Source organism: Prionailurus viverrinus, chromosome B1 (assembly GCF_022837055.1).
Source record: "Prionailurus viverrinus isolate Anna chromosome B1, UM_Priviv_1.0, whole genome shotgun sequence".
In the NCBI taxonomy this organism is placed as follows: Eukaryota; Metazoa; Chordata; class Mammalia; order Carnivora; family Felidae; genus Prionailurus; species Prionailurus viverrinus.
In genome coordinates this window covers 174,843,725-174,869,867 of record NC_062564.1, presented here as the reverse complement: position 1 = coordinate 174,869,867, position 26,143 = coordinate 174,843,725, and the positions used below count along the sequence as shown (strand labels likewise).

Sequence of the window (26,143 nt, the reverse complement as noted above, 5' to 3'; positions counted from 1 at the left end):
GACACAAAGCTCTCAAATCCCTTGGAATGTCCTGGGTGATGAGAGCATATTTTGTTATAATGAGGTGACCCTTAGTGGGCTCCTGAATAGCTTTGGGACAATCACCAAAAAGACTAAACTATGATTATGGAATTTACAGCCCCACTTCTATCCTCCAGACTGGAAAGGAAGGTCAGAGATTGAATTAATACTCAATTATGACTATAAGATGAAGCTTCCATAAAAATTCCTAAACTATGGGATGTGGAGAGCTTCTGGGTTGGTGAACACATCCACGTGCCAGGAGGGTGGCTCACTCCAACTCCAAGGGACAGAAGCTCCTGCACTTGAGGCCCTGTGTACCTCTTCACCTGGCTGTTCATTTGTATCCTTTTTTATTTTTTTATTAAAAAAATTTTTTTAACATTTATTCATTTTTGAGAGACAGAGTGTGAGTGGGGGAGAGGCAGACAGAGGGAGACACAGAATCTGAAGCAGGCTCCAGGCTCTGAGCTGTCAGCACAGAGCCCGACGTGGAGCTCAAACCCACAGACCTGAAGATCATGATCTGAGCTGAAGTCGGATGCTTAACCGGCTGAGCCACCCAGGTGCCCCTGTATCCTTTTTTATATCTTTTATAATAAGCCACTCAACATAAGTGTTTCCCTGAGTTCTATGTGCTATTACAGCAAATTATCAAACTTGAGGCGGGGATCATGGGAACCCCCGCTTTGTAGCCAACCTGGAGACTCACCACTTATGATTGTCATCTGAAGAGGGAGCAGTCTCGTGAAAGTAACTTCTTAACTTGTGGGGTCTACCCCAGCTCTGAGTAGTTAGTGTCAGAATTTATAAGGCACCTTGTTGATATGCAGAGCATTGGAGAATTGGTTGGTATAAGGGAAATCGCTTCATCCTTAGTGTCAGAAGTGTTGTGAGTGGAGTAAGAAACAGACTTCCCTTCACCATGCAAAGGAAATAGATAAATCTGACTTAAAAAGTTGTGATGAGAAACAAGGGAGACAATATACGTGAAAGAGACTGGGAGATGCCAAGAAAGGTTTGCTGAACCCAAAAAGACAGGAGGAAGAGGAAGAGAGGAAAACTAGCACTGATTTGAGTTGGGCATCCCAAAATTGTCTCATAATGGACCATCTGGGTGGCTCAGTCAACTGAGCGATTTTGGCTTGATTTTGGCTCAGGTCATGATCCCAGGGTTGTGGGATCGAGTTCCATGTCTGGCTCCACACTAAGCGTCTGATTTTGGCTCGGGTCATGATCTCACTTGGGATTCTCTCTCCACACAGAGGAAGGAGATGGAGAGGGGAGACGGGGGAAAGGATAGACACACACGGCAGTGAGAATGGGCATTGAGAGATGCCAATGAAGGTGCACAAGGCAGCAAGCAGAGGAGGTGGGTGGTCAGCCTGCTTCAGCTGTTGGGGGTCATGGGACCGGGGCCCTGCATTCATCCTGTCATCTTGTCACTTGCCTTCATTGTGTTTCGAACTAACTCTTCAGTAGTGAACTCACTATCTGAAGTTGGCTTTCTCAATTTTCTTCTTCTTTTTGATTTTTTTAAATGTTTATTTGTTTTTTGAGACAGAGAGAGATAGAGCGTGAGCAGGGGAGGGGCAGAGGGAGAGGGAGACACTCAATCTGAAGCAGGCTCCAGGCTCTGAGCTGTCAGCATAGAGCCCAACGCGGGGCTCGAACCCACGAACCACGAGATCATGATCTGAGCCAAAGTCGGACGCTTAACCAACTGAGCAATCCAGGTGCCCCATCTTTCTCAATTTTCAAGTTTTTCCTTCTTGGAAATTCCTTTCTCCTTCCCTGGGTACCTGTGCAAGCCTGAAAAGCAGCTGCCTAAACGTGTTCACGTCCTAATCCCCAGAACCTGTGAACACCATACCTTATTTGGCAAGCACAATTTGTATAGGTAATTATGTTAAGGATCTTGAGATTCGGGGAATATCCTGGATTATCCAGGGGGCCCAACGTCATCACAAGTGTCCTTATAAGAGGGAGGCAGTCGCGTCAGGTTCCGGGGAGTTGCAAGGACAGAAGCTGAGGCCAGAGCGGAGAGAAGATGCTCTGTTGCTGGCCTGGCAGATGGATGAAGGGGGCTGTGACCCCAGCAACGGAGTCAGACTCTAGCAGCAGAAAAGGACAAGGAAACGTTTTCCCCTAGAGTTCCGGAAGGAGCCAGCCCCGCCGACCCCTTGATGTTAGCCCAGTGAAATGGATTTCAGACGTGACCTCCAGAACTGTAAGAGCATAAATTGGTGTTCCCGGTGATTTGTTACAGCAGCAACAGGAAACTGACATACCTCACCCCCTCCCCTCGCGCACTTTCACCTCCACAGTTTGGTGCTGTTAGGCCTTGGTCAGAATTCCAAAATCAATAGTAGCTATGTGCACAGTGCTTCAAGATTTGCAAAGCGAGTGTAGTAAAGCCTGAGCATTTATCCTGTGCCAGACATTCTGTAAGGGCTCTCCATGCACTGACAGCCGGGTCCCACGGATATCCTACCATCGTCCACGGCGTGCTGAACCGAAATCCAAACCACGTGTGTCTGCCCTCACAACCCGTGCTCTCAATCAGAGCCTTCAATTGCCGCTTCACTTTATTTTAAACATTCAATAATATCTCCTTTGCTCCTGTGCAAAGCCTTTAAAGAGGGCACTTTTAAAAAAAGTTCTAAATGTTTATTTTTCACAGAGAGAGAGAGAAGACAGAGCGTGAGTGGGACAGAGAGAGGGAGACACAGAATCCAAAGTAAGCTCCAGGCTCTGAACTGTTGGCACAGAGCCCAACGTGGGGCTCAAACCCACGAACCGTGAGATCATGATCTGAGCCAGAGTGTGACCGACTCAGCCAACTAAGCCACCCAGGCGTCCCAAAGAGGGTATTTTTTAAATCATCCTTCACTTATAGAGGGGGAAGTCAAGGCTCAGAGAGTTTAAGTGATTTTACCGAGACCATTCATGCAAGAGGAGTCAAAGCCAGCCCTCAAACAGGTCGAATGCTTCCTTCTCTCTGACCCATTCATGACAAAGAATTGCTCCTCCCTTGAATCCCATAAGACTTTGTAAATAAATACCTCTGTCACCACAATGCATTCTAATTATGTATGTGTGTAATGTGAGCTTTGAGAATGTCAAACCTTTGTGGTTCAGTCTTTCTACGAGGTCATCGTTAAAGGGGCACAGGCTGCCAAAAACAGGCAAAAAGGAAATCTCTATTCTTTGACTCTCAAAAATAAAGGGGGAAGGATCAAATTCAAAATCTCCAGTTGCATGTGTTGTGTGTGTGTGTGTGTGTGTGTGTGTGTGTTTTGAGAGAGAGAGAGTACACATACATGAAAGCAGGGGAGGGGCAGAGAGTGGGGAGGAAAGAGAGAGAATCTTAAGCAAGCTCAACTCGGGGCTCCATTCCACAACCCTGGGATCATAACCTGAGCTGAAATCAAGAGTTGGATGAGTCACCGACTGAGTCACCCAGGCACCTCTCCAGCTATATGTTTATATCCCCTCTTCCATTTCCAATTCCCTGAGCCCACAGCACCTACCCTCCCGACCCTGTCCTGTCCGGTCCTTAAGAGGCATTTTCTTTTACCTTCTCATCTCCTCTCTCACTCAGTTCTCTGTTAGGCCTACTTGGCTTCTCCTCCACACGTGTCGCCTCCTATCAGCTAGTTTTTGTTTTTTTAAGTATAGCTGACATGCAATGTTACATCAGTTTCAGGCGCATCACGTAGTGATGTGACAATTCTATATGTTACTCAGCACTCAGCACAATAAGTGTGGCCATCACGTGTCAGCATTCAGACTTACTACAATAATATCTCCCCTGTGCTGTACTTTTCATCCCCGTGACTTATTTTATAACCGGAAGTTTGTGCCCCTTACTCCCTTCGCCTATTTTCAACTTTGCATCCGAATCTTTCGCCTCACCTCCAAGTGTTTCACACCTGCAGAAGCCCTCCAGGGAGCAGCTCAAGAAAGCACTCTCTTCATTTAGAGCAGCCTTGGGGGGGAGGGGGGGGTGGGCAAGGGACAGTCTGGAAACACTGTCACTCAGTAACCTTCTACCCTGTCACACTGGGAACGACAGCAAGCCATTTTGTGAAGACCACTGTTGTCCCAGATGCTGCTCTGGTCAGCTCACGTACGCTTTTCCTCATCTTCCCCACACCCCTGAGAAGTAGGTTCTTCATTTGAAGAAACCAACTCAGAGACTATGTGGTGTATCCTGCTTTCCACAGGACTCGCCACGAAGCCCTCTTCCTCTCCCCATCTGACGCTACCTCCCCCCAACGTCTTCTCACTAGACTGGGAGTTCCTCAAGGTCAGGTAGCCTGTCTTACTCATCATTTTATTCCCAGAGACTACTATGGGGCCAGGAACAGAAAGAGTCTAACAAATGCAGTGTCCTTACTCCCCCTTCAGCACAGTCTGGAAGAAGTCACCCTTGTGCCATCCCATCCCCCACCTCAAAAGCGAGAATTTCCCTCGCCCTCCCTTACTGAGGCCCCATGTTCACACCTCTCTGGGTTCCTAGAATCCTCCCTCAGGCACTGGTTTTGCATACACACCTGGTCCAAATCTCTTACTTTATCCATGAGTAAATGCGCCCAGGGAGATCGCTCCTGTGGTCAATGACCTTGTGCAGTACCTTTTCCATTGTGTGACCCGGTGTCTCCTTGCTGAAGGGTAGTTGCGGGTACAAAGCAGGAATTTGGCGTTGACATTCTTCAAGGGGTTTTCTAGATGCCAACCTGGACCTATCCCCGGCAAGCTATATGGCAAGCAGGTTATCTTTGTGCATAATTTTCCAGGAAGCTTGGTGCTGTTTCACTGAACTCTGAAATAGGTTGAACCAAAATTCTCCTTCAATTCTGGGAAAGCCATTTGACCTCTTAAGTGTTTATTCAATTAAAAAAAAAAAAAAAAAAGGAAAAGTCACGGAGCTGAGAACCAAGAAGGTCTGAGGTCTAGTCCTGACTTCGATATTTGGTCTTGGGCAATTTCCCAAACATCTGACAGCCAACTTTCACTCAAGGGCTCCTTGATGGCCTTTCAGAAACTGCACAGCAATCTAGGATGCTTCTATCCCAACCTTCCTTTTCTCTCTGCCTTACTCATGGTCCAGTGGTGCACCCAGCCTTGCCTGCATCCCTCTTTATTTTGTCTTGAGTGCTTCCCTTAACAGAATCCCTGCACATCTTACTCCATCTTGGCATCTGCTTCGTGGAGGACCCAAATTAACACAGGGTTCCAACCTGCCTTTCCAAACACGTTGCCTCCCTGTTCAGATCAACCTCATTTGCGTCCTTCTTCCAGACCCAGAACTTATTCTCATTCAACCGGTATTTACAGAGTGTGCATCTTGTACCAGGCACGTGCTGGGTGCTGGTGGCAACGGTGACGAATAAGCCTGACATGGTCTCTTCCAGAGCATTGTTCTTCCACCTTTATCTCTCCCTATCAAAATCCTGCCCCTTCTTCAAGGGGTCTGAGCCCTTGCCAACAATACTCAAACCATCCTACCGCAGAGTCACCCGGTGCCTGCAGAAACTCCCTAGCCTCATTACTTATATTGCTCTTTTGGTATTTACACTGCCTTTTGTATTTACGTATTATCTGTGCAGCTCGATTACTAAATGTTTGAGGATAGGAGCAATCGCTCATATTTTTGTGCGCCAAAGCACAGTTAGCATGCAATAAAAATGATATTTAGCATTTACTGAATGCCTACTCTTTTCCGGTCAAAGAGGTTTTCAAAGCTGTGGGAAGGGGTGAGTGTATTAAGCATGTCTTTTATTTTCTGTATTCTGATGCTTTGACGTCTGGGGCTCTGCGGACCTAGAGTGACTGCTTCTCCCAGAGTTAGTCAATTCCTAGGGAAAATAAACCACTCACCCACTAGTGTGCTCCTCAAATACAAACCAGCCAATCCAGAATCCACATCGCAAACATCTCCTCTCACCGTCCGAACAACCTGTCTGCCCTAATCATCACAACGTCAGGTACCAGACAATATGAACAGCTCCTATGCCCTATGCGTAGTTCTCTGAAATTATTCAAACTAGCCAGTTCCTGAGACTCTCTCTCCTCTTCACCCATTCATGTCTCCAGCAACAACAGTAAAGACCCTCGCCCACATCTCCCTCTCTTTCTGCCTCCTGGCCGGGACCCCAGCGCTTTCCTGTGTGGTCCCAGGCCCATGGGATGGCACGTTCTCTCCTTCTGGGAACTATAACAAATTATCTGTTCAATGGCCATCAACTCCTGATCTGTTGATCTTACTATACTTCAAGTTTCTATTAACAGACTATATTTTTAAAACAGTAAGGGAGGTATCAGTTTGTGGTTTTTTTCCAGAGGCGTGAGGTTGTATGGGAAAAATTAAGTAAGATCATTTCATATTTGGTAAAAATATCCAGTTTTTCTGGAATTTCAAATAAAGCCAAGTCTGAGCCCATTTTTTTTTTTTTTTGGCGGGTAGAAACACCCAGAATCTGCATTTTCCACCAGAGTCAACAGTGGGAAAATACGGGGCAGGGGGTGGGGGGCGGGTACGGAGAGGGAGAGACGTTTATGTTTGTCTAAATGGATCTATGTTTGTTAGGATAGGGCTAGGATGTCGTCACAAAAGGGAGCAACAGGAGCTTAAAGACAGTAGAAGTTTACTGGTTTCCCACGTAACATGTGAGGTGGGTATTTGAGGTCGTTAGATGCTCTGCTCCAGGCATTCAAGGCCTTGGGGCCCTGGCCTCCTCCACAGGGTCAAGGCTGGGGCTTTGCCGGCTCGAACTGGGGCAGATGTAAGGAGGAGACACATCCAGCGTCTTAGCCAGTAGCCCAGAGTGGCCTGTCCAGTCGTCACATTCCATTCCACTGAGTCATGTGACTATGTCTAACTGCAGGCAGGCTGGGGAACAGAGAGTGGCTGAGCAGTCACATGCCCAGCTACCGCTTAATCACCATGGCAGAGAGAGGACTGACCTGGCCGGAGACAGGCTGACACGGCTACAGTACCAGAGACTGGAGAAGCTGAGAAATACAGCTTCGCAGGCATCTTAGGAGGTATCATTATTTTCATTTGACAGATGGGGACGCTTGAACTCAGAGTGGTAAATAATTAATTAGTCCAAGGTCACAGCCTCGTTGAAAGTAGAACTGGAATTTGAAGCCAGGACTATGGGATTTTAAATCTTCTTTTTCTTTTTCTTTTCTTTTTCTTTTCCCAGCGTTATTGAGGTATAATTGACAACACTGTAAGATCTTTAAAGTACAACGTGACAATTTGCTATACATATGCAACGCGGAAGGACTCCCTTTCCCAAGGTAACTAACACACCTGTCACCTCACGTACCTACTTTTGGGTTTTTTGGTGAGAACATTTAACTTCTCAGCACATTTTAGTTTTACTCTACAGTCTTATCAGCTATAATCACTATGTTTTACATTAGATCCTCACACGTTATTCATCTTAAAACTGGAAGTTTATTGTACCCCTTGACCAACCTTTCCCTATTTTCCCCCAACCTCCGTAAACCACTTTTCTACTGTTTCTGAGTTAATTTTTCTTTCTTTCTTTCTTTATTTCTTTCTTTCTTTCCCTCTCTCTCTCTTTCTTATTTCTTTTTTTCTTATTCCACATGTAAGTGATAACATGATGTATTTGTCTTTCTGTGTCTGGCTTTTTTCACCTAGCATAATGCCCTCCAGGTTCATCCGTGTTGTCACAAGTTATAAGATTTCCTTTTTTCTTTTCTTGTAAATTTATTTATTTAAATTCTAGTTAGTTAATATACAGTGTAATATTGGTTTCAGGAGTAGAACCCCGTGATTCACCACTTAACATACAACACCCAGTGCTCATCCCAACAAGTGCCTTCCTTAGTGCCCATCACCCATTTAGCACATCCCCCCACCCACCGCCCCTCCAGCAACCCTCAGTTTGTTCTCTGTATTTAAGAGTCTCTTATGGTTTGCCTCCCTCTCTGTTTTTATCTTATTTTCCTTCCCTTCTCCTATGTTCATTTGCTTTTTTCTTACATTCCATGAGTGAAATCCTATGATATTTGTCTTTCTCTGACAAATTAATTTTGCTTAGCATAATACATTCTAGTTCTATCTTTTTCCTAAACATTTAATACTCTTTCTATCCCTTTCTCTTCTTGCTAATATTCTTCAGTTAATATTCCTGATTCCATCCGTCTGCAGTGAAGTTTGTATTTTATTCTCCCTTTTTTTCTTAAGCCTATAATTTACAAAATGTGTCTATCAATATTGATTTTTTTTTCCAGCTCACGGTTCCCTAATTTGTTTATCTCATGTTCATTATTCTTGCATTTGGTCATCCTTCTTTCTTATCCAAATTATAACTGAAACATTGTTGTTCTGTTCTATTCACTATATCATGTTTTGCTGCTTTTTCTTACCTTACCTTTTTTCTAATAATTTATTCCTGAGGATATAGGCTAACTCAGACCAAAGATAGTCCTATCTTGATTGAAATCAGTCGATAAAGCCCATGAAACGTTACCTTAGGTTTCCAAAATGTTTGTGTATTAAACGTCAAGCTATTTTATTAAATAAACTGGCATTCGTATTGATTCTTTTAGTCCAATGTACAAAACAAAGTGTCCTATACTAGGGTCATTAAAATCACATAGTGGGTTTCTGCAGGCAGCTAAATTCTAAGCAATGACATCATTGTTCCCAAGGAAAAAAAGGTAAGAAAGGTAAATGCAAAAGCATAGGGACCAACTGGACAAACAGCAACAACTTTATCTCCTGGGTTTTCTATGTAGCCTCTCAATATACTTGGGCTTTTGTTTGGGACAATGTTTATATAAACTAATCAGATTGATAAAAGGAAACACAATCGGATTTCTAATTTACTAATTTCAAGAGAATATTCAGCTGGTAAGAGAAAATTTATTTTCCTGCTACAAGTAGATCTAAGCAGACATTGTCCTAAAACTTCAATAGCTTATAGAGTCAAAGAAACAATTGAATACTAGTTTATCTCCCCCATATAATATTCTCTTATATTTTTTGTGTTCTAGTCATCATAGGGTATGGATTATGCTTTTTGTCTAAAAAAGATAAAGAAAAGTAACAAAAGCAACAACAACAGATCAACGATGCTCCTCTAAGTATCAATCGGGAAGCACATGTGGATGAGCCCTGTGGCCAGAGGTATGGTGAGATCCGGCTGCATCGGTCAGGAGAGGTTAACTGCTGTGACGGTCAGTGCCCAGCACTAAAAGTCCACTTTCACACATGAAAATGTGCTGTTCCTGGCCAGCCGGCCCTCCCATTTGACTCTTTTCCAAGCAATTACTCAGGACCCAGGCTCCTTCAACCTTGTGTCTTGACCATCCCCAAGGGCAGTAGAGCCCTCAGATTCCTAAGTTCCCAGATGGCAAGAAACCAAGGGAGTGGAGGATGGTGTGGGAGGGTAGTGCCTGGGCAGTGTCGTCTGGCTTTATACCCCAAAGGAAAAGGAAATGGTCAGTGAACACATGGCAATCACGACCACCATAGCCAAAATAAACAACAATTAATTTTCAAAGTGTTCCCATCTACACCTACTTTCCTGGGACAGCAACCCTGGAAATAAAATTGGTGACAAGGTACACTAGGGTGTTCATTGGCGGCCCATGAAACTTGCACCTCTGGAGTTTTAAAAAGTGCCAGCTTGAAGCCAGCTGTATCAGACTAGGGTCACTAGTTCCAAACATGAATCCGTGAATGCTGGTGTCGGGGGGGGAGGAAAACATTTAGCAGAGGTAAACAGAGGTATCCAAGGATAGCCTCTGAAAGGTTAGCTTCCATTTGGAGGATACCTATGAATGGCAAAATTTTAAGATGACCTCTAAGATTACCACTCCATAAGATAGCACTCCTGTGATCAGGTTATTTTATATAGCACAGGAGAAGGGATTTTACAGCTGTAATTAAGGTACCTAATCAATTGATTCTGAGTTATTCAAAAGGGAGATTATCCTGAGTGGGCCTGACCTAATCAGGTGAAGCTATGGGGACAACCAAGGTCAGAAACCAAAGTCAGAGAGATTCAAAGCAGCAAACTCTCTTACTGGCCTTGAAGAAATAAACTGCCACGTGGTTTTGAAGAAGTCAGAGCCCATCACAAATGTAGATAATTTCTATCCTATTTACAAACAAAATGTAGTTTTCCAATTTAACTATTTTATGGAGGTGGATGAATCAGCAAGTAACTTTATGCTGTACAGGTCACCACATATATATTATCTACATTTGGGCATGTGTACATGTGGGGTTTCCATTGTTTCCTGCAGCTCCTCTAAGGGTTTTGAGCCCAACATTGCTACCTAGCAAAAACAATTCCACCATTAGGCTTTTACAGTTGCCAGCGCAGATACCGTTCCTGCCCCAAAGCTTCCCAAGTATGCAGAAGCCATTTAACGTCGCACCTTTGGAAACACTGAAACCACAGGAGTCTTTTAAATTCACAAACCTGATCGTGTCACGCGCCCTGCTTCAAATTACGAGTGACGTACCACTGTCTACAGCATGAAGTCCAATCAGTATCTGACAATTAGCCACTGGCTCCCTGTCTTCATCTCTGGCCCGTGTGCCTTTCCAATCTTCTTGTTCTGAATGCAAGTTGTTATTGCTTCCCTGTGTGCCTCAACCATTTTGGTCTTCTCCTCCATCTTTGGGCTAACATCTCCTTATCCTTGAGGGTTTTATTTCAACGGCCAACTCCTGTTGCATTTGTTATATGCTTCAGTTATTTGGCTCTTATGCAAGTCTCCCTACCTCTCTGAATATTCGGCTTCTAATATTGAATGGCGAGGGCTTACATAGCTATGGTGGATGCCATATCACCTAAATGCATTTCATTCCTGAGTTTCAAATAGCACACAATAACAATGGGTTAGTGTAGGCTCTGAGCTGTATGTAAGATCTATAAATACACACACGCACGCACGTACACACACACACACACACACACACACACACTGCCCTAATCGGTTTCTGATTTTGGATAGCAAGAATTCAGAAAGTGAAGGCTACTTGATTACAGGTTTGTTTCATAACTGACTTTTTACATGGGTGTGTGATATATGCTATATAGTATGGAGCTAAAGGCATGGGGTCTATAGCAAAACTGCATGGGTCATTTATTAAATATTAAATATTTAATAAATTAATATTAAATATTTTATTAGTAATAATAATCAATTATTTGATTAATATTAATAATTAATATTAATAATTAATATTATATAAATATATAAATAATTAATTTAAATAATTACTATTAACACTCAATTATTAATTATTCAATTAAATCAATTAATATTAATAATTAAATATTAAATTAATATTAAATAAATTAAATATTAAATATTAATTCCTCCCCCTTTCTCCCAAGAATACACACCTTGCCAGTACCTCTGTCTACTCCCATGATGCTGAGCACTGTGCTTGACTCAATGGTAAATGTGCGCTGGTCAGTTGGCTGAACTAGAGTTCATTGCTGCCGGCAGTCATGTCCTACATAAGTGCCTCAACCTAGGAAGGATGTTCACTGACCCATACAACAGGGTTTCAACGATCTTGGCCACCAACCTGTTCGCAGTTCAGGTGAGTCGTGATAATGGGCTGTGACGAGACAGGAAAGACCAGCCTCATAATAACCACTTAAAATAACCCACTATTCTCGAAGGCAAATAGCCGTAATTACAATGAAATACAATGCTTATAAAGAAGATTATGACTGCCCTCCATTTGAGAGGACACAATTCCACCATTAGGCTTTTGCAGTTGCCAGCGCAGATACCGTTCCTGCCCCAAAGCTTCCCAAGTATGCAGAAGCCATTTAACGTCGCACCTTTGGAAACACTGAAACCACAGGAGTCTTTTAAATTCACAAACCTGATCGTGTCACGCGCCCTGCTTCAAATTACGAGTGACGTACCACTGTCTACAGCATGAAGTCCAATCAGTATCTGACAATTAGCCACTGGCTAGGGAAGCAATAATGTGTCTTACATTTAAAACTACGTGTCTTGTTTTAATGTGTCTTACATTTAAAACTACGTGAAGATCAATGAGCCTGAATGAATACAGTGATTCAGAATGATCTAAACTGTTAGTGCTGCCAGAGAAGAGAAAGCTGTCCTGAGGAGTACCTCCATGCTACCCTCTCTCGAAGTATATTGCCTGGGCGCTTGATGGTGAATTAAAGCCTCGCAGAAAGCTGATTGGGGGATTCAGGTATGGGAGGAGGGTTGTTTCAAGCCATGACAGAATGTGTGGGTGTTCTTCATGACCTTCTCGTAACCTCGGAAAGCATGCTATCTACATCATCTCCTGGGGCCACAAGAACTTCTTTGTCCTTCGTGGACTCCCCCACAACCCGGCCAATAGAGAAGCCGGCTCCAGCTCAGAAAAGGATTCTGCACTATGCAAGTGGCACGATACTGCTTAGGAAGGCAAGACGATTTGTCAGGCTGAACAAAAACAAAACAAAAAAACCCAAAAATCTGCACAGAGGCTCATGCATTTAGACGCTAATATAAACTCCACAGCTTATGGGTTCTTTCATGTGTCCACCGTCCCTTACGTACCCAAATTACCCGTTTGCTTTTATTTTCCTTTGAAAGAGAAAAAGGGTAACTTCAATCCCTCCGCCTCCTCACATCTAGATGGATCTTAAGATGAGATTTTGCTCCTCCCCACAATTTTGTGGTGGCTCGGGAGGAGAAGAAGCATGAAAGGGGAGACAAAAGCAAATAAAGATATAAAAATAAATGACCTGCTTTGACTATGTCCCCTTTCTGGGTGGAATCTGAAAACTTCCTTTATAGGTTCTTTTATGGCTGCTTCAAAGCTGTCTAAGCAGAGACACAGGTAAAGAGCAGAAAGGGACTGGGCTGGAAACCACAGTGATTTCCTGGGGAGAGAGTCCCCCTGGCTGGTCCATGGATCGTCACTGTCTCCTACCAGACACACAGACTTCTCGACCTCAGATAAAACTTGAGCGTCACAAAGGTCTGTTTGGAAGGATGCTTTGTATGTATTTCTTTTATTTACTGTTTTCAATATTACCTGCAGTTTCTGAGCATATGTGCCAAGATTTTGCAAGCGCAGAGAAAGAACATTCTGGTTCTACACCTTCAAGGTCCTGGAAAACAATTTTAGCAACACAAAACGTGTTTGCATACTAGCTGAACAGCGCGCAGAGTAGCTAAACTGGTTGAGTTTCTACATACTTTTTAAAGGGCAGCGTTACTAATTTGACTTAAATGCTCAGCATGTTAAATCTAAACCAAATTCTTTTGCACGAAGTACTCTCTCAACACTCAATTGAGCATGGGAAAATTCAGAATTCTTACCTCTGTGACCTCAGTAATACTGGGGGTTAGCAAAAAAGCAGGACCGTACACAAAGAAATCACAAAGCTGATCATCTAAGAGTCATGGAACAAAAATGCTCTGGGAGTTTATAGTCTACCATTGCAGCCCATTTTGTTAGCAAATTGATCGTTTTGTCCCTAAATACAGCTGGATTGATTTATCTCGAAATCCGTCACCCTGTTGGAAATAACCCCATGGGAAGACACTTGCTGGTACCTGTCTTGAGGTGAGAGATAGCAGATCTGTGGGGTTTGGAGCTGAGTCAGGGTGGTGTTAGCTTCTAGAATCACCCTGGCAGCTTTTGTGACAGGCTCTATTATCATGTGATAGTTTTAAAATAACATTTTCTGATTAGAAAAGTACTGCAGTTTCATTGTCCGAAAACTAGAAAATACAGATGAAAATAGAGTAAGAGCCTTTATAACCCCATTATCAAAAATAATGCGCTCAGCTTTCTCCTATACATGATATCCATTTAAATCTTCTTTTTTAGGGGTGCCTGGGTGGCTCAGTCAGTTGGGCGTCCGACTCCAGCTCAGGTCATGATCTCTTGGTTCGTGAGTTCGAGCCCCAGGTCGGGCTCAGCGCTGACAGCTGAGTCTGGAGCCTGCCTCGGATCCTGTGTCTCCCTCTCTCTTTGCCCCACCACTGCTCACGCTCTGTGTCTCTTTGTCTTTCAAAATTGAATAAATGTTTAAAAAAATTTTTTTTTTAATCTTTTTAGGAGCTCCTGGGTGGTTCAGGTGGTTAAGCCTCCAATTCTTGATTTCAGCTTGGGTCATGACTCACAGCGTCATGAGATGGAACCCCATGTTGAGCCCTCCCCCCAACAAACCGGGCTCTGTGCTGGCACTGGGCTTGGAGCCTGCTTAAGATTTTCTCTCTCCCTCTCCCTGTGCACCTTCCCAGCTCACTCCCTCCAGCAAGCTCTCTCTTTCTCTCTCTCTCTCTCTTTCTCTCTCTCAAAAGAAAGAAAAATATTTTTTTTAATGTGAATATGGTGAAGTAGCAATTGATTCAAAGTTTAATTCTAAAGTCAGCTTGAAAGGAGGAAAACCTTGCAAACTATTCCTGAGCTGACCTCAAATCACTCAGAAGGTACAGCGTATACTTTTTATGGTTACAACCCTGGAAAGTGCTTCTTAAGCATACTAAGAGAATGGCTCAGCTAGACTGGAGGAAGAAAGGAAAGCAATATCTTAAAATAACCTGGGGAGAGGGATGGAGAATTCTAAAGTGGTCCTGCTTACTGGAAGTTTCTACTCTGTTATGGTTTAATATTAAGCAACTGTAACCTTGATACATATTAATAGATTGGTTATTATGTAGATTAAACATGATAATGGAACCACACCTTCTTGGAGACTAGATTCTACACTTAGTGCCAAAGATACACATATAATGCAATATGCTGCTCCCTCCCTCTCTCTCTCTCTCTTTCTCTGTCCCTCCCTTGTATATGAAAAAACTCAGGTCATACATACTGTTTTGGAGCCCACTTCTTCCATTTAGCAAGATATCTTAAGCATTTTCCAAGATAAATATTCTAAAACACGTTTTCTGTTTATAGTTACTGCTCGAAGTTTGTTTTAATATAATTATATTTCTGTTGCTTGCTATGGGAAGATGTAACTTATCTATTTGAACTCTGCAAATGATTTCCACCAGAAATCATTTGTACCTGGGAATCTAAACAAACTCTATGCTGCTCTGGCAGGGGGCTAAAGATCTGAGGTTGAAGGACATCTGTGTTTGAAGATGGGGTTCGCAGCAGGAAACGAGGGGACATCTCCACCCCAGCATTAGGATGAATGTTTCTGTTGTTTCTTACCACCATCTAAGACGCTCTATTTTCTAGCCACTTATTATAGCATTCTTATGCTATTTCTCCTTGAGAACAATTTTGCAGACAGATAGATAATCTATCTGCAACAGCTAGATAATCAACAAGCTACCTGAAGCCAGACTGGGAGAAAAACTGAAGGCAGAGAAACAAGGCAATGATGGAAATTGCCAGAATGGCATGAAAGACACGAGCTTTGAAGTTGAAGAAGAGACTGTGTGAAAGTGGCAAGTTTGAAGACCACAGACAAGAATAATTAGTAGGAATTGGTGATTAACTAGAGGTCAGGATAACTCAGTCATGAGGGCTGATCGTTATGATTGCCCCACCCCTCACATCCGCAGCCTGAGAGGCCCTAAGCGCTCACCACGATTTTCTGCTCTTTCTGGAAGGCTGTGTCCTCCCAGCCATTCCTGCTCTGTGACCTCTGACTCTCCTATGAGCTGCTTCTGTTCGCACCGGATCAATTTCCAATATGAAACTCATCGCCCTCGTTCATTTCCCAAACTAGCTCTCCCGCAGCCAACCTTTATGAGCTCAGCAGATGACCCAGCAGCAGGCCTTCCCTCTTGCCTGCCTCTGTGAAAGAGGATATTAAGGCTAATTATATCCTGTCACCCCTTGAATTCAGGGAGGCCACGTGGAAGTAGAAACCTGTTAGGGGTGTTTCCAGGAAAGATTTTACTTTCTTTAAAGAAAGAGCAGGGCCATCATTGCTAGACTTTCCCTCTCTTTCCTTCTTCCTGCCTCCATGCGTGAGCCCACAGCAGCTACCTGAGACCATGTGTGGAAAACGCGAGCGAAAAGCCACCAGAATTAAGGATGACAAAGTGGAACTAGAGAAAGTTCCTGAGTCCCTGATGGTATCACTGAGCAGCTGAATCCATGCCAGCAACTACATGTCTCTGATTTTATTTTATTTTTTTTTTTATTTTTTTTTTCAACGTTTATTTATTTTTGGGACAGAGACAGAGCATGAACGGGGGAGGGGCAGAGAGAGAGGGAGACACAGAATCGGAAACAGGCTCCAGGCTCTGAGCCATCAGCCCAGAGCCCGACGCGGGGCTCGAACTCACGGACCGCGAGATCGTGACCTGGCTGAAGCCGGACGCTTAACCGACTGTGCCACCCAGGCGCCCCACATGTCTCTGATTTTAAATAAACTCCCATTTATTTAAGCCACCAGGAGTCTGATTCTACTTACTACTTCACAGCCTAATATGCCCCTGACAGTAGAGAAGATTTTTACTTGGGGGAACTAGGGAGGGAGAAAGTTGTACACTTTTACCATCTTGCTTAGCCCACCTCCTCTCTATTTCTCCCTTCCCCTGTCCCTTTAACTTCACCCTCTGGGCCAAAAAGCAAAGCAGGACGATCCCTTTGTCTCACATGCAGCATTTGTAAACACGAAGCCCCTTTTCACTTAAAATGTAACTTAGGCGTCTCTTCCTTCATTCCACATATTCACCAAATGTGTTTTTTTTTTCAATGATATCAACTCTCTCCCTAAAAGGAATTTTGATGCCAAATATCCAGATTAAAATGTCCTCCACTTTCATCCATAAAATATAATGCATTTCTCAAAAGGATACCAGTGCTTACCACCCTAGAGACTGAGAAGAGAACATTGCCAGTATTGATGAGGTCATTCTGCACAGCCACGAGAATCGATCACGGGGTTTTGACGCCATCTGAACGGAGAGCACTGCCCGTCAAAGGCTGAACGACCCGGTGTGCTCCCTCCCCACAGGGAAGGTCATTTCGGTGGGGCTTAGTCAGCTGAGCGTGCTCCCCATGTCGTTCACATTCACTTCGTTTTATTTGTTGTTTTTAAGTAATCTCCATGCCCAACATGGGGCCCGAACTCACAACCCGAGCTCAAGAGTCTCAGGCTCCTCTGACTGAGGCAGCCAGGGGTCCCCCACTCATCCACTCAGAGATGACTTTGTAAACACTGAGAAGAGGCCCTCCACCCCCGCCAGCTTCCCCTACGAGCCTGCCCTGAGGCTGATAAGCCAGAAAATGCTCACCAGATAAAAATGTGAGAGCCTGCCCCAGACTAGGCCCAGAACGTTCCTGCGCTCAGCCAGCAGGGGTCAGCTGCCAAGAACTTCCCAACCTTGGTTTGAGGAGCTCAAGAGAGCTGGTAGCTTTTTCAGAAATAATGTTTTGTGTGTTTTCTACCAGAAAGAATGGAGACTACCAGGCATAAATGAGAGTGTATTTCGTTGTATAGGTGTTATTAAATGTCTTTTTTTTTTCTCTCTGTGCTAACCCCACACTCTACCCTCATATATTTGATCCTTTATTAAACCTAGTGACGACTTAAAAAAAAAAAATACATTCGTCTAAATTAGCGTTTCTCAAGAGGGGTGATTTTTGTCCTCCAGAGGACATCTGGCAAGGTCCGCAGACGTTTTTGGTTGTCACACTAGGGTGAAAGAATGCTACTGGCATCTAATAGGTAAAGGACAGAGATGCCATAAGCATGCTACAATACACAGGACGGCCCCAAACATCAGGGAATCATCCTGCCCAAAGTGTCAGTAGCACTGGGTTGAGAAACCCCAGTCAAATCCAAAGACTAGCAAAAATTAAAAGAGAGAGAGAGAGTTTAATTTTTGAATGTATTGATGCATTTTTAATATATCTGTTTTGTTATTTGTTGTCAATGCCTCTGCTTATATCTATTGTATCCTAATATAATAAATATATTTTTATAATCTTATGACATTAACTGGGTATTTAGAATCACTTGCCAATATTGATTTTCTTGCCTGCCTTTTTTGTATTACATTTTTGTTCTTTAGTCTTAAAGCAAAACCATCCCTTATCCTTTCTAAAGTGGAATCATTTATCCAGCCTTTCCCCCCTCTATCACAACCTGAGCATTTCACCTAAGAAAGACTACAGACTTGCCAATCAGTGAACACAATTGTTTGGCCCGCAACAGAGGGCCCACCACTGTGCTGCCTCCTTTAAAGCTGTTTCCACAGGCTTATGTCTTTACCAATTCCATGCTTGACAGAGAAATCATGTTTGGGGGGTGGAGGAGGGTGGGGGTAGGGGGGTAAGTAACAAAACTTTCCCACATACCATGTCCTCCTCTGACCCTTGTTATTTAAAATTCTTCAAATCTCATCTCTTTTTCCTTTCTAGAAACTTCTCTGAATTGCCTTTAACCAGCTCTCTCCCTTCAGAATTCCAAATGTATATTCTCTCTTCCATTTAAACGGTGCTTAACAAATATACCTTATGATGGCTGCCATATTTTGGTCTGTAAAGTTATTCAACATTTGTTTTCTTTCCAACTACAGAAGCTCTTTTGGGGGACGGACCATGTCTCACCCTTTATTAACCCCCTGAGGTACCAAGCTATTATAGGGCCCGAACAAAAAGCCATCCAAAAAACAGTGTATTCGTAAATAAAATATAGATCATGGGTGTATATGCTTAAGACAGTATGGATATACTACTTTATGTCCTCAAACTCCTGATTTGGCAATAATGAGGTGAAAAAAAAGCATCTTGTCTCCCTGAGAAAACTTTTCCTACGACAAAAGTCAGGGTAAGCTTGGCTGAAGTTCATATGACTAAGTCATGACCAAAAAGAAACTTGATCCGTGACCTTCAGTGAAATGCTCAATGTAGAAAATGTAAATGTGCTTAATGATTAGTGATGCTTGTTAAAAATTAAGTCTTTAAAAAATCTATTTATCTGAATTTTAAGGCTACACATACCTGGAGGTCATAGGTGATACCCTTCTGACCAGATTTCTGTTTCTAATACTTTTCTTCTAAATTTTTTTTTTTTTCAACGTTTATTTTTTTGGGACAGAGAGAGACAGAGTATGAACGGGGGAGGGGCAGAGAGAGAGGGAGACACAGAATCGGAAACAGGCTCCAGGCTCTGAGCCATCAGCCCAGAGCCTGACGCGGGGCTCGAACTCACGGACCGCGAGATCGTGACCTGGCTGAAGTCGGACGCTTAACCGACTGCGCCACCCAGGCGCCCCTCTAATACTTTTCTTCTAATGGCCTTCAAAGCAAATAGAACAACTAAGTCAATGAGAAAAGCAACAGGAAGCATATTTTCCATACATCTATTGTCTAATTTCCTTTTAGACAAATCCTTGATCCTCAGACAAAAGACTTATTCCACAATAACTTGATTTAAAATACCTCATTTCTGTAAGTTTCATTGTAAAACTATGTTTAGCATTCATATGGTATGAATGTTTCTAAATTCCTTAAAAACTTTCTCTTTTGAGGGGTGCTGGGTACTCAATCGGTTAAGCATCAGACTTCGGCTCAGGTCATGATCTTTCAGTTCGTGAGTTCAAGCCCTGCATCAGGCTCTGTTCTGTCAGCTCAGAGCCTGGAGCCTGCTTTGGATTCTGTGTCTCCCTCTCTCTGCCCCTCCCCCGCTTGTGCTCGGTCCCTCTCTCTCTCAAAAATAAATAAAAACATTTTAAAAAATTAAAAGAGAAATAAATAAAAGTTTCTCTTTTGACATAAATGTATATCCTATTTGCTGCAGCCTTGGAGTTTGCCAGTTTATCAGGCACTATTTCTCTCTAAAACATCTTTGGGGACTCCAAATGGAAAAAAACACAACAAAAGAAAACGTCTTATGGAACAGTCCACCATTAAGGAAAGAAGTACAAGATGGGGCACCTGGGTGACTCAGTCAGTTAAGCGTCCGGCTTCGGCTCAGGTCATGATCTTTCAGTTCGTGAGTTCAAGCCCTGCATCGGGCTCTGTGCTGACAGCTCAGAGCCTGGAGCCTGCTTCGGATTCTGTCTCTCTCTCTCTCTCTCTCTCTCTCGGCCCTTCCCCTGCTCACACATTTCCTCTCTCTCTCTCTTTCTCTCAAATATAAATAAACATTAAGAAGAAGAAGAAGAAGAGGAGGAGGAGGAAGAAGAGGAAGAAGAGATCTGGAGCACATCCCTACTGCAGCCAGTGAGAGCCACGGTCCTCCGAGTGCAGATGTTCTGAAGTAAGCATTGCTCCTCTCTTGTGCCCTCTCTTTTTTGCCGTACTAGCTCCCAGTGTCATCCATTGGCTGACAAAACTTGAGCAGCTGATAGTGCTGGACCTGTAGTAAAAGGAAGACCTTCAGGCTGAATGTTAAAAAATGCAGATTTTAGGACAGCAAAAGAGCTATCAAGGAAAAGGTCAAGGAAGTCCAGGATGAGGAGTAACAGGCAATTAGGCATCGGTGGGAGAAGCCCTTTGATTTTGTAAAGGGCTTTAGAAACAGCGCGACAGCCCAGCAAGGCTGACCTATGCCAGAGGACACAGTGGCCACAGGCAAGGAGTGACAGACATCAAGGGAGAAGGGCCCTTGCCAATGCGTGAAGGATGGATCTCGAGGACTGGGATGCCATGGGCCCGTGAAGAACTCAATGTCCCTTTCATTTAGAGTCCTCATTTCCAGGAGGGAGTTTCATTGTCCCCAGGGACAATTAAGAATATGAAATCATTTATTTTTCTTCAAATTTAAAAGCAAGCACCTTGGGGCGCCTGAGTGGCTCAGTCGGTTGGGCATCTGACTTCCCTCAGGTCATGATCACGGTCTGTGAGTTCGAGCCCCACGTCAGGCTCTGTGCTGACAGTTCAGAGCCTGGAGTCTGCTTTGGATTCTGTCTGTTCCTCCCCCACGCATGCTCTGTCTCTCTGTCTTTCAAAAATGAGTAAACATTAAAAAACTAAAAAATAATAAAAAAATAAAAGCAAGCATCTTTATTCTCCACATTCAACTAACACGTTAAGTTAACTAACATCTAGTTAACTAACATGTTAACTAACGAACATCTGTTAACTAACAGATGTTCAACTAACATCTATTAAGTGTCGCTTGCTGAAGACTGAAGTTGCAAAGGCAACAAGACAAAGATTTCTCATGAGAAGCTCACAGTCTCGGTGAGCTCGGTGAGTCTGGCTGGCTCAGTCAGGGGGAACATGGGACTCTTGATCTCAGGGTTGTGAGTTCGAGCCCCACGTTGGGTGTAGAGATTACTTAAAAATACAATCTTAAAAAAAAAAAAGGAGTTCACGATTTTATAAGGGCAGATGCTGAATATTCCCCGTGGCCCCACTAGATCCATACACCACCCTGCCCAATGCCCCTGTGGGTTGACTTTCTGGACAGCATCAACCAGTCTTCTTTGGCCCCCCGCTTTAGATAGGCTCAGTCAATGGGCGGCACAGTGGGAGAAGGGTAGGGGAGAAAATAGTAAAGCTTTTTATTGCCTTGGCTCCTTCTGCCCTCCCATGACTAGCCAGTGGTTGTATCCCCTTCCAGCCACAGCTGCGACCTTCTCCTAGAGCCACAGATGGAGCCAGATCTTAGTAACCATTCTGTCTCCTTCAGCCCCAGGGCTGACAGTGGCTTTCCCCCTGATGTAGAGTGGGAGTGCCTCATTACCCCTTTTGGTTCTCCTTGATGTGTAAACATCCTGTCATTAAACTCTTTCATCTGTTTCCTCTAGGCTGATATAGGAGGCAAGCTGGACCACAAGAAAATGTCATAGAGTATCAAACCCAGGGTGAGGGTTCAAAGGAAGGAGTCATCAGTCCTGACTAGGAGATCAGGTGAGGCTGTGGTTTATAAAATCCTTTTCCTATTTACTCTTTCAATTGCCCATTGACATTTCCCTAGGGGGATGGAATCGGCCACATTATTTTCCAGCAACTGCAGTGGAAAAATCTAATGACACCATCAGGGAAAAGTTCAGCGGCCATGTGATTGACTATATAATGAAGTTCTAAAATGTATCTAAAAATGTATCTAAATGTATCTTAAAAAGTATCTAAAAATGGTACATAACTTATACTGGTGTGTCTGAAGGTTATATGAGATACACACAGAGGGTGAGGAAAACTACTTTTAAAATCCAACCCACTTTCTAGTTGACTAATAACTCAGATGACTAACAGTTATGTATTCTCGCTAATGACTGTACTAATTAATATAATGTAGTATAATATAGTAATTATATATGGAATTACATGTATAGATATCATCCATAGTAATTACTTACCACATCACCATGGGATACTGTTATTCTTATGTCCATTTTAAAGCAAAGGAAACTGAGAATTAATGCCTCACGCAAAGTCAGAACAGCCTGTGAGTGACTGATTGGGGATTCCAAGCCCATTTACTTCCAATCTTAACCACTGTGCTCCCTAATAAAAAATTCCCTTAGGTTATATATTAGTTAATGTAGCATTAAATGCTATAAAAGACAAACTCCCAAATCTTAGTGATTATCCTGAAGAGTTATCTCTCACGCATCTCAAATCCAATTGGCAGAGGTCCGTGTGAGAAGGGTCTGCTCCATGTGGACAGTCAAGGACCCAGGCAGGTGAAGGCTCTGACATTTTCAGCATCTTCTTTCAGAGCTGCCCCAAATGTTGAAGTCCAGTCAGCAGAAAGGGGAAGAGAAAGAGAGAAGGAAGCATTTTATGGATCAGGCCTGGAAACGCCAGGTATAAATTCTATCCATATTCCATTTGCCGGCAATCCATTGTATGGCTGGGAAGTGGAATCCGGCTGTCTGGGAGGAAAGAAAAAGGACCTGATGAAGGGCTAGGCACACTCTGCTTCAGATTAGAACCCCCCATTTGAACAGAAGTGTTCTCAGGTGACAGCAAGCTCTGAGTCTGATGACTTTGGAATTCATCTGAAGGTCAAGTGAATTCCACAATATTTAGTTTTCGCTACGAATATTAGATCAGCCAAGATCCTGTTAGAACAGCAAATACTTTAGGGCTTTCAAATAATGAGAACTTCAAACAATGAATTTCTAAAAGGACTAGAGAAACTAAATATGAACAGTGAGACTACCCAGATTTTAGAGATATGGAGAACCACCCCCAGGATGAGAAGGTCAATAGGATGAGATGTGTCGTCAGAGCCCTAAAGCTGGGGCTCCAAAGCCCCATCTCTCCAGTGGGAGATGCCCAGAAGGAGAGAGGAGCTAATGGGCAGGAAGTCGAGGTACAACTGTCATCAGAGACTTTACCAGAGAGAGAGAGAGAGAGAGAGGGAGAGACATGGTGGGGGGGCGGGGGGAGAGAGAGAGAGAGATGGAAGGGAAGGATGCACAGACACACAGACAGAAATACCCTGGCTTCTCTTCTCCTCCTTGGCCCAAATCTTCCTTTAGTGTCGTCCCTTTAACTGAACTTATCAAGAAGCCAGTTGACAAGGTAGTCTGAGAACTATAGGTCCCTGCATTAGAGAGCAGATCAGGGAGAAGGCAGAGAATGAATCTAAGAGCAACCAGGTAAGTAGTCAGCAATAATATCTAATCCCCTCCAAATACACCCTTTAAACCAGAAAGCAGACAAATGTACTGAAATTGTTTAGCTTATACCTATATAAACAAAGCAATATGAATACCTAGTTAATGAAGCAAAAATCTAATAAGACTGGGTTTTTTGGTCCCTGTGTCTCTGTTGTATCATACCTCAAAGCCATGGAGAAAATCAGATTCAGTCATTATCAGGGCAGATACTAAGCACAACTCTTTTTTAATAAATCAGAAACATAGAAAGCTCAATGAAAGGAAAAAACCTATTCAACATTCATTCACTTACATATTAAGTGCTGGGCTCTCTGCTATGAGCTCGGTCAGGTCTAACACATTGAGCACCACCTCTGTGCCATTCCTGGTGGCCTACATTTTCTTTTGGTTGGTTGTCGTTGAGGTATAACTACATGGTATCCGCGCTTAAAAAACTTGCATGCTCCGCCTTTTTTAAAATTTTTTTTAACGTTTATTTATTTTTGAGACAGAGACAGAGCATGAACGGCTCAGTCAGAAGAGCATGCAACTCTTGACCCCAGGGTTGTACATTTGAGCCCCGCGTTGGCTGTAGAGATTACTTAAATAAACTTAAAAAAGAAATCTCCAGTTCCTTTATCTCTTTTTTTTCTCCAAATTTTTCAACTACCCCCTTTTCCCACATCTTTTCCTGTCATCCCAGAACCAATAGCCCAATACTCAACCACTCTTTTATTACAGTGAATGCGTTGTTTCTTGGTTTTCCTATTCAATGTGTCTATCTTTCTAACTGGGGGGGAGTCCCCATCGTGAGAATCTGCCATGAAGTAGAGACTCTTTCCACAGTGGAAGCTGAAGGGGCCAGATACTTCTCCCGTCCTCCTAGAAATAGAAGTTGGACATACAAGGGTTAGTCACTTGGATGTTCCTGCATGAGGTCAACTCTTGACCACTGACGACAAATGGATAGCTTCATACATATTTATGGCTAAAGAATCCAGACAAGGTGGGTCCAGAGGCAGGGGAAGGGTGTCCTGGTAGTAGTGGGCCACCTTGACAACAGTGGTAGCCATTCCAGCAGGGATCCCCAGTCATTCGTTCCCATGTGAGCTGTCTGATCTCCCTTGAGTCCCACCTGTTTTTTCAGCCTGACTCTCTAACCTTCCCTTTGATCTATGAGCTATTCATTATATACTTAAGTTAATGTTTCCTTTCCGTTACTTTCAAGGGAATGACTGATGTATTCACCAACACTTCAACTCACATGTTCATTGTCATTCTTTTCATCTCTCGATAAACTCACAACTTGTGGTTATTGACTCTGCCCCCATGTTTGGCTCCCACATTCTGGCTTTGGATCATGCCAGGAAAAAAGAAATCACTCTTCAGACTGGAACAAATTCATGATCTGAAACTTCAGTCCTAGTCCTTCCCAGAATACTTGTTCTTTATCCCATCCCCCAAAGCAGCTACTTAAATTCTTAGCCTCCTCTGGTTCCCCTCCATCATCTGCCTTCCTCATTCCCAAGTGCTTCCAATGAACAACTCAGTCATCTGACTCGCAGAGGAAGCAGAAACCATGAGACATAAACCCAACTTAATAATCATTACATGAATGGTTTCAGCTAGCAATCAGTATATGACTATCTTATGCTTCTCCTTTTCACCCTAAGATTATTTTCATAAAAACAATTCCAAGTATTTACACAGACCACATTATTTTTTCTGCCTAGAGAATATGTCAATGTATGTGTATTATATATGTATATTATATATACATATACACATATATATGCATATGTATGTATATATGTATGTTTGTGTGTCCCATATTTTTTCTCTTTGGTAAAATAAACTTTCTTTCCCTCTCTATTTATTTTGTGCTATAAATGGAGAAGTTATATTTGTGCTTTTACTACTGATGTCCTTTCCTGTAAGTTTATTTCCTTAGGGTATATTTCCAAAATAGAATTAATGGGTGGAAGGGTATGAATAACTTAAAAAAATTTTTTTAATGTTTTTATTCATTTTTGAGAGACAGAGAGAGACAGAGCACAAGTGGGGGGGGGGGTGGGCAGAGAGAGAGGGAGACACAGAATCTGAAGCAGGCTCCAGGCTCTGAGCTGTCAGCACAGAGCCTGACACAGGACTCAAACTCACAAACCGTGAGATCATGACCTGAGCTGAAGTCGGATGCCTAACCGACTGAGCTACCCAGGCACCCTGGGTATGAATAACTTTTAAAGAGCCTGCTATATATTGGAAACTTATTCTCCAGAAAGAGGTAACTCTTCTGCAGTGAGAAAGCACATTTTGTTTCCTCACAGTGACCAAGTAGCCCTAGCTCCCTTGAGCATGCTAATTTTTATTAATTTTTGCTACCTTATTTTATATTCCTTCTTTCTATTGGCTTGTAGACACTGTCCATGAGACAATGCACTGTCTCTTGTTCTGGATGACCTTCAATGCCTACTAAATGAACCCTACCTGTTGATTTTTGCATTGATGTGCTGGCTGTATCTGAATAGTAAAGCTTTTATCAGATGTTGTTGTCACATTTGTTTCTTCTCTCCGGTTTGTTTTTTTC

The 26,143-nt window shown here is 43.1% G+C and overlaps 1 long non-coding RNA gene across 1 annotated transcript; it reads left to right on the top strand.

Annotated features, from left to right (window-relative positions):
- The first annotated feature begins 6,985 nt into the window (after nt 1-6,985).
- On the top strand, nt 6,986-9,626 carry LOC125164029 (uncharacterized). The gene is made up of 3 exons (XR_007151624.1): nt 6,986-7,074; nt 7,239-7,335; nt 9,067-9,626. It is a non-coding gene; the product is annotated as an uncharacterized LOC125164029 (long non-coding RNA).
- The last annotated feature ends 16,517 nt before the right edge of the window (nt 9,627-26,143 follow it).